We start from the raw sequence: 8,611 nt of genomic DNA, 5'->3' as shown, positions 1-8,611 counted from the left end.
GTTATAACACAAAAAAAATGTCTTGAAGGCTATAAAGTTACAATACACACTAAAATTATTATTATTTTTTTACACACTAAAATTAAAGTTACAGTACCTGTTTCCCATATGTTGATTAATGTTCATTTCATTTCAATTTGAGACTCTAACTACTCATTGGAAATCGGGCTCCTCGAACTAAGTGAATGGTGATGAGCCCATATAGGCAAGAAAGGAGTGGTCAAAGGCATCTTGTGTCAAAATCATGCTCCAGTTTGACATCTTAGAAGACAAAATTGACTTTTAATATTTTCTCTACATTATTGCTCTGCAGGATAACATTTTGGCTTCTTCCAGGAGCATCTTTAAATCAGAGTAAATAAATTGGAAAAACAAAGAATCAGAGATTTCCCCAAAGAAGCAAAGTTAACAAGGCTAGCAGGAGGCCAGCTAGTGTCGTGACCTTGTTAAAAAATATCTCCTCACCACCACCATTAAAGTCATCTTGGTCTATATAGTCACATTCTTTTCACGTAAGGTAAGATTTTTCTAGAAGCAAGGACATATTAAGTGATTTTGGTCAGTATCATTGTGAATTAGTGAATCGATCCTTTTCTCTGTGGTAGCAAGGAGTGGGGATATTTTCCAAAGAGGTGGGAGTGGGGTGAAAACAGAAGGTAAGGGGACAGATTGGAGGCTCTTTCTGAATGGAGAGCCAGGGTCAGCTGAATCAGAGAGGGTGCAGCAGTCTGAGCATTCTGTTTACCTGGGAGGGGAGAAGATACCAGAAGGGCAAGTGGAGAGTGCAGGCTTTTTGTTTTGCTTTGCTTTGTCAAGGACCAATTCTTGCATCAAAGTTCACTTGCTAAAAACAAAAGTTGTGAACTAGGGTCTTCCACTGGACAGATTAGAAAGAAAATAACAGAAGAATAAATTGGGAACCTCAATGAAGAATTTTTGATAAATAATTTATTGTGATAGAAATATTCAATTAGCTCTCTGTTTGTTAACTTCTTTTGAACAATGACAACAAAAAATATGGATAAAGACTTGTAGGGGCACCTGAGTGGCTCATTTTGATAAGTGTCTGCATTCAGCTCAGGTCATGATCCCAGGGTCCTGAGATCCAGCCCCAGGTCAGGCTCCCTGCTCAGTTGTTAACTGGGGAGTCTGCTTCTCCCTCCCTTTTGCTGCTCCCCCTGTTTGTGCTTTCTTGTGTGGCTCTCTCTGTCAAATAAATTTAAAAAATAGTCTTTTTTTTAAGGATAAAAACTTGCATTATTTAACTATGAATTTCTTCAAAATGGTCTTTTTGGAAAAGCATCCCCCTGTTAGTATTACTAATTTAGTGCCCATCATTATATAAAAATGGGTGACACTTTCCTTATTGTTCTTTTGTGTACTTGAAATCCATACTTTTCCTCTTTGCAGTCTTTCAGTAAGTCCAATACATTTTGCAGAATTAACTAAAAAGTAGTTTCTAGCTCTATTCATTTTCTCCTAGAATGCCATCTAAAGATATAAAAAAATTAAAGAATAACTAGGGAAAATGGGATTTTTTCAATTAATATTTTAATATTCAGAAAAGATTCAGAACTATCTCCTAGGCTTGATTGGCTACCACAGGTTTTGCAAAGGCAGCAGCAACACCGAGAGAAAAGATGGGAAATCTTAGCATTTTTGCCACAAACTAGCTGTGTGATCTCATGGAAGAACAGTGGTTCCCAAATTTAAACCATTATCACTACTTTTTCACTATATCTCTATACCATCAGTATCGTTAAACTTAGCATTTTTCCATCTTGATTCATTTTTTTCTTTTAAGAGAACATGACAATAGAAAGCTACTCTCCATAAATACCACTTAATCATAAAAATAAGCACAATGAAAACCTATAATATTATTAGATTTTAACAAGTTACTTGCGGTTGACATATTGCTTCTGGAGCATACTGAAAAACATACATTTCTTTTTTAAAATATTTATTTATTTATTCATGAGAGACACAGACTGAGAGAGAGAAAGGCAGAGACATAGGCAGAGGGAGAAGCGGGCTCCTCGCACCGAGCCTGATAAGGGACTTGATTCCGGGACCCCAGGATCACGCCCTGAGCTGAAGGCAGGTACCCAACCGCTGAGCCACCCAGGGGTCCTGAAAACCCACACTTCTGCTAGAGATGTCCACATAACTAGTTCCATCTAATGAATGGAGAGAGAGGTATACATAGCACTTCTGGGCCAAATAATTTAACAACAGTACTTTCTATTTTCTTCCTCTCATGTGGCAAAGAAGAAAGCTGTAGGATTTACCACCTGCAGCAATAAGATAGTAGAGCCTCAGCCCTGGTTCTTCAGAAACAGTGGCACAGACCTGCTTCCATTCTGAACACTACTACATCCAGTAAGGTATGAACTTAGATTAAGAACTATACTTTGGGGACACCTGGGTGGCTCAGTGTTGAGGGTCTGACTTTGACTCATGATCCCGGGGTCCTGGGGTGGAGTCCTGCATCAGGGTCCCCGCAGGGAGTCTGCTTCTCTCCCTCTGATTATGTCTCTGCCTCTCTGTGTCTCTCATGAATAAATAAACAAAATCTGTAAAATATTTTGATTAGCTCAGACATTGAGACTCTAGGTGTCTTAACCTATTTTGATTAAGACAACACTGTGGCCTGCCTAAGACTGTGGTGTCTTTGTCTACTTGCTCTTTATTAAAAAGGGGGAATATTTGGAATTATGAAAGATGTTAGAGAAATATGAGCTCTAATTTCAGACTTTCTTCTTGAGAATAATAAAAAATTTAAGAATAATTAAAATAAGAACGATTTTCTTTCATGTACTTCAAATCTATCCCTATGCCTTGAAATACACTGGGCAAAATATGCTCTCATTGATCCTTATTTCCCTGATCAGAGAAATAATGGAAAATAATGTTACATGACATCATACAATGTAGCACACAGATATTTTGAACAGCAAGTATTTATTTTGCGCTGTTCTAGGCTCTGGGGGACATAGGAAACAGAACATATCTTGGCTGAGGCAAGCCTCTGAGCTTATGACATTCATGTAGAGACCTGAATGGTGGAGAAAAGTCCTCCATGAAGGAATGATCGAGGTGAACTGAGTAGCAGTTCAGAAGGAGCTTGTGTAAAAATCCTCAGACACCCTGATATGAGCAGCAAAAGAATGGAACTGGGGAAACCAGATAAACTAGGGAAAAGAAGTGAAGTGTCTCAGTTGGATTATGTTTTAGAGGGAGAGTCAAGAAAACTTACTGATGGTTTGGCCTATGGAGTTTTTTGAATAGTATCTAAAATAATAATTATCATTTATTAAATTCTTAGTATATATTTAGCACTAGGATAATGCTTTTATTTCTTTTAACCATCACATAATCTTATACATGAGAGAGACAGTATTATCATTGCCACTTTATCACCTGGGAAACTGAAGCTAAAGAGGTTAAGAAATTTACCCCGGATTAACCATTAAGTTCAAAAAAGAGCTGGGAACCCACCCAGGTATATCTGACCCCAAAGGCTGTGAACTCTATCACTTTTCATTCTGATGACAAGGGATGCTGTTTCACTTTTCCACCAAATAACCAGCAATTACATTTTTCTATATCAATTGAATCCTGTTCTTTGTGTTTTGAATATTTGGAATTTGCTCACGAAGACAGCCTAAGATATCCATGTGCTTAGGATTTTGCCTGTGTAAACAGAATACTTTGCAGAGGAATGCAAGGGTTGAGGGTTGCATGAACAGCCCAGCTATGCAGAGTAGGATGGATGCCACTTAACTCTGAACAATTACTCACATATGTCTTGAGCATGAAAACTATTTGTTGGTTTCCTACAATTATCCATGGAACAGTGCAAGGTTCTGGGTCACTTCATGGTAGGTGGTTGCTTTCCAAACAAAGTCATTTCTGTGTGTACATGGGTTTGTGTGAGCACGAGGGGGCAGGGAGGGAACGAAGAGGGGCAAATGAAAAAATAGATGGATTAGAAGTTCACTAGTGGCATGTGGCACCATCAAAGTTGGCTTTGCAGTTAATTGCAGTAAAATGTGTTGTAGTAAGAGGAAGTGCAGCACAAAATGGTTTGAACCAGACACGTATAGATAAGGATTGCAGCTCTGTTATTAGCTAATGCGTTACTATGGAGGGGGATATAGTAGTTATTACATAGCAGGGGAAAGGAGAGCAAATATTTGATTCATATGAAGAGTTTGGTACATAACCCATGTTCAAGTAACAGTAAATGGTCCTATATTGAGTTTCACTGCAATCTCTCCTGGTTTTTTTTTTTTAATTTTTGTTTTTTTATTCATCTTTTTGCATAGACTGTATCTGCTCGTGGTAAAAACTCAAAAGTTATAAAAGAAATTATAATAAAATATAAATTTTCTTTCTTCTCTTGTGTCCAAGAGAAAACAATGGTTCTCCTTCACAAATGAATCCTGTTATAAGATTCTTAATTATCTTTTCAGAAGATGTGCATATTACTCCTTTTAGTTCTCCCTAAAAGAGAACGGTAGCATACTACATACTCCTGGATCTTTGAAATTTACTTTACCTTAGAGATTGTTGCGTACAAGTTCAAATAGAGTTCTCTTCTTTCTTTTCTCCTTTTCCCTTCCTCTTTGTCTTCTTCTCCTTTTTCAAGTATGGAATATCCCATTTTATCATAATTTGATCAGCCAGTTTATTTGAATAAACATGTAGGGGTTTATCAAGTATTTCACTGTCGAGAACTTAAATGAATATCCTGGTAAAAAGTCACAAAATGGCACGGTCAAAAAGTATGAGCATTAGATTCATCTCTAAAGGGTTGTCATCAGTTTATATTCTCATCATTGTTTCCCCATACCAAAACATCAAATAATACAATATTTTGATCTTTGCCAATCTAAGATGATAAAATTTCTGTTTGTTTAAAAACTACTAATTTTTCTTTTTATGAAAAGTATGTTAGTTATTGATTCCTTTCTTTTGTCTAGATTTTTATTGAGTTATTGATTTTGTTTTCTAAGAAGCTCTTTAATTAAATAAATAGCCTTTTACTTGTGATATTAATCATAATTTTAACATCATTTGGGATCTTCTGTTTCAACTTGCAGAGATTATTTCTGCAGTGAAATTCGTTGATGTTTTCTTTTTTCTTTTTTGATTTGCTCATATATAGATAGAAATTCCCATTCTAATTATTTTTAAATTTTGTTTTGTTCCATCCAGATTCCTTTTGTTATAAGGGATAACATAGGAACTCAATTTAGTTTTCCCAACACCGTTTAACAATAATTGACCTTTTTACAACTGACTTCAAATGCTGTCTTTTCATATAGTAGATGTCTATATGAATTTGGTTTATTTTGGGGGCTTTTACTCTTTCCAGTAATCAATTGAGAAGCCATTAACATGCTATTTTAATCAATATGGCTTTTTAATAAATATTATGGTAGGGTCAGAGTTATTTTGTATAATCATGTGAGTTGCACATGGCTCATTTTCAGAATCATTTTTTACGTAAACTATAGGGTTAGTGAAGGTACCTTATCTCTCACTTGCAGGAATTGTTCAGGGCATAGCCAACACAACTAATGAGCCAATCCCATGCAATTTTTTTAACTTTTACAGAATTTTCCAGCCATTACTGATTGCTTTTTTCTTTTTTTGAGGAATTTTAGAATCAGCTTTTAGAATTTCAATAATTCTTATTGGCCTTTTTTTTTTTTAACTGGGACTCATTCAATTCACAAATTAATTTAGAATTGACTGTCTATCTTACACCATGTCACAAATTAAAATCAAATCTAGGTGAATTGTATATCTAAAAGTAAAAGCTAAACAACAAAACTTGACATAACATATAGTTGGGGTATCTTCATGACTTTAATGTAAAGAAATTTTCTTAAGTGGGATGCAGGGTTCTAACTGAAAGGATAACTGGTTAGAATATTTTGTGCTCAGAATATATAATGCACCAATAATCAATAAGAAAAGGGATGGACAACCTCAATAGAAAAATAAGCAAGAGAGTTAATACACTTCACAAAAGATGGTATGTGAATATTCAATGACCTCAAAAATCAAGGAATACAAATTAAAGCTTTAATGAGATAAACTAAAATTAAAAAGACTAACATTATTAGGGGTTGATAAAACCTGGAGCAATGATAAGTTTCACATGTTACTAATGGGAGCACAAGTTGGTACAACCATTTTAGAAAATTGTTTAGGGATGACTGGGTGCTCAGCGGTTGAGCATCTGCCTTCAGCCCAGGGCATGATCTTGGAGACCCGGGATCCAGTCCCACATCGGGCTCCCTGAATGGAGGCTGCTTCTCCCTCTGTTTGTGTCTCTGCCTCTCTTTCTCTGTGTCTCTCATGAATAATAATAATAATAATAATAATAATAATAATAAAATAAAAAATAAAAAAAGAGAATCATTTAAACATTATCTATGAAAATGGAGTACAAATACTTCCTGCTTTTTGAAAGTTCAGGTTAGGCCACTTTGCTTTTTCAAAATACCTACATTAGTACCTATTTCTGCTAATTAAAAGAAATCCAGAAAGGATTTTCCAGTTTTACAAAAAAAGGTGAAAATTGAATAAGACTCATTATTTGTTTTGCAGCGAGCCCTTATAGAGGCAGCACACACCGCCAGAAGTGAGAGTGGCACCAGCAAGCTCCTTCCTTAGGAACTATACTCAGCATCTCAGCATCAAGCTGCCATAGCTTTGCACTGTGTCTGTGAGCCTCTGTGCTTTTTGTGCGTTTGTTACCAAGAGGTGTCCTAAAGTATCAGAAAAACCTGAAAGCCTTTTGTGAGTCTGCGAATGCTAAAAAATTTCCAGTACAATTAATGGTAATTGCTTTTTTGTTGTAGTTCATTTCGGCTTACAAAAAGTTTTATAGGAATGCTCTACCTTCAGATAACAGGGGAAACCAGTATATGCTGTTCCTCATGAGTCAGCTACTCGACAGAAATATGTACACATATGTATCATAATTCATGTACGAATGTGTTCACAGCGGCATTATTCATAATAGTCCAAACTGTAAACAGTCCAAGTATCTATTAGCAGTAGAATAGATAAATAGACCAATGACTGTGGTATATGTAGATAGGTAAATACTATTTAGTGTTTAAAATTAATGATTGCAGCCACACGGGATAACATGCATGAATTTCATAAAACATAATTTTAAGAAAAAGAAGCTGGATGCAGGGCACCTAGGTGGCTCAGTTCATTAAACCTCAGACTCTCGATCTGGGCTCAGATCATGATCTTAAGGTCCTGGGATGGAGCCCCACAGTAGGCTCCCCACTCAGCAGGGAGTCTGCTTGTCTCTCCCTCCCTCTGCTCATCCCCCCCACTCATGCTTTTTACCCTTTCTCTCTCTTTCTTTTTCATAAATAATTAACCTTATAAAAAAAGAAGCTGGATGTAAGAGAACACTTACTGTATTATTTGATTTATGTAAGTTTAAAAAATGGGCACTACTGTTTATTGATAGTAGGAATGAGACTGGTGGTCGCTTTTGTACAGGAGGGAAGGATTCGTGACATGGGAAGTGGAAAAAGTGACTTCTGGGTGCTAATATGTTCTATTTCTTGACCTGGGTGATGGTTACAGGGGTGCAGTCACTGTATGATGATTCCCTGAGGTAACACTTATGATATATGTCATTTTCTATTTGTGCATTAAAATACACATACACGTGGGGCACCCAGGTAGCTTCAATCGTTTCAGTGTCTGCTTTCGGCTTGGGTTGTGACCTCAGGGTCCTGGGATCCAGCCCCACATTGGGATCCCTGCTCAGCGGGGCAGCCGACTTCTCCCTCTTCTTCTGCCCCCTTTTCTGTTCATACTCTCTCTCTCTCTCTGTAAGTAAAGTCTTTAAAAAAATTTAAAAGTAGATATATATGTATTCATATATACACATATAGTTATAGGTTTTTACCTTAATCTGCTTATTATGAATTATTATTAACTTTTAAAAGTCAAATTACTTTATATACCTTATAATAAATATTTTTTAAAAATCCACTGGCCTCCTGACTCTCTTTTTATGTTTTCACATGCACATCATTTTAACTCCTTTAGGTGTTTAAATACTCATTTGTATTATTTAAAAATAATATAAACTATATTATATAAACTATAATTTATAAACTATAGTTCATAAACTATAACTAGTTTAAGTTTTAGATGCTTTTCTCAGATTCCTGCTATGGAAAATAAGAATTTAGCTTCCCCATATAATCTCTCCATACTTTTTCTTCCTATCTTCCCAACATAGGTTTATGACAATTACTAGATACCTCAAAACTAAGGGTTGAAAAATTATAATAATGACTATATTTTATATATGCCTATATCAATATTACTCATAGCTGACCCATGCATTACATTTTATTTTTATTAACTCTTTTTTTTTTTTCCTGGAGTTAATGCTTACCCTAAGGTCTCTAAATTCTCTTCTAAACTTTTAAAATCTGTTCTGAGAGTTCTTACTACTGATTTTTTTTTCTAATTTAACATATACATTCCCTCTGAACTTGTTTTTCGTATTTATTAAACTCTGAATCATTTAACTATTGTCATTATATTG

The 8,611-nt window shown here is 35.6% G+C and overlaps 1 long non-coding RNA gene across 1 annotated transcript; it reads left to right on the top strand.

Moving 5' to 3' along the window:
- The first annotated feature begins 321 nt into the window (after positions 1-321).
- On the top strand, positions 322-6,783 carry LOC118353241 (uncharacterized). The gene is made up of 3 exons (XR_004811799.2): positions 322-517; positions 2,275-2,387; positions 6,628-6,783. It is a non-coding gene; the product is annotated as an uncharacterized LOC118353241 (long non-coding RNA).
- Positions 6,784-8,611: the final 1,828 nt, after the last annotated feature.

This window comes from Canis lupus, chromosome 34 (genome assembly GCF_003254725.2).
Source record: "Canis lupus dingo isolate Sandy chromosome 34, ASM325472v2, whole genome shotgun sequence".
NCBI classification, from domain to species: domain Eukaryota; kingdom Metazoa; phylum Chordata; class Mammalia; order Carnivora; family Canidae; genus Canis; species Canis lupus.
Note: the sequence above shows the minus strand (reverse complement) of the source record. Positions and strands in the feature narration are given on the sequence as shown.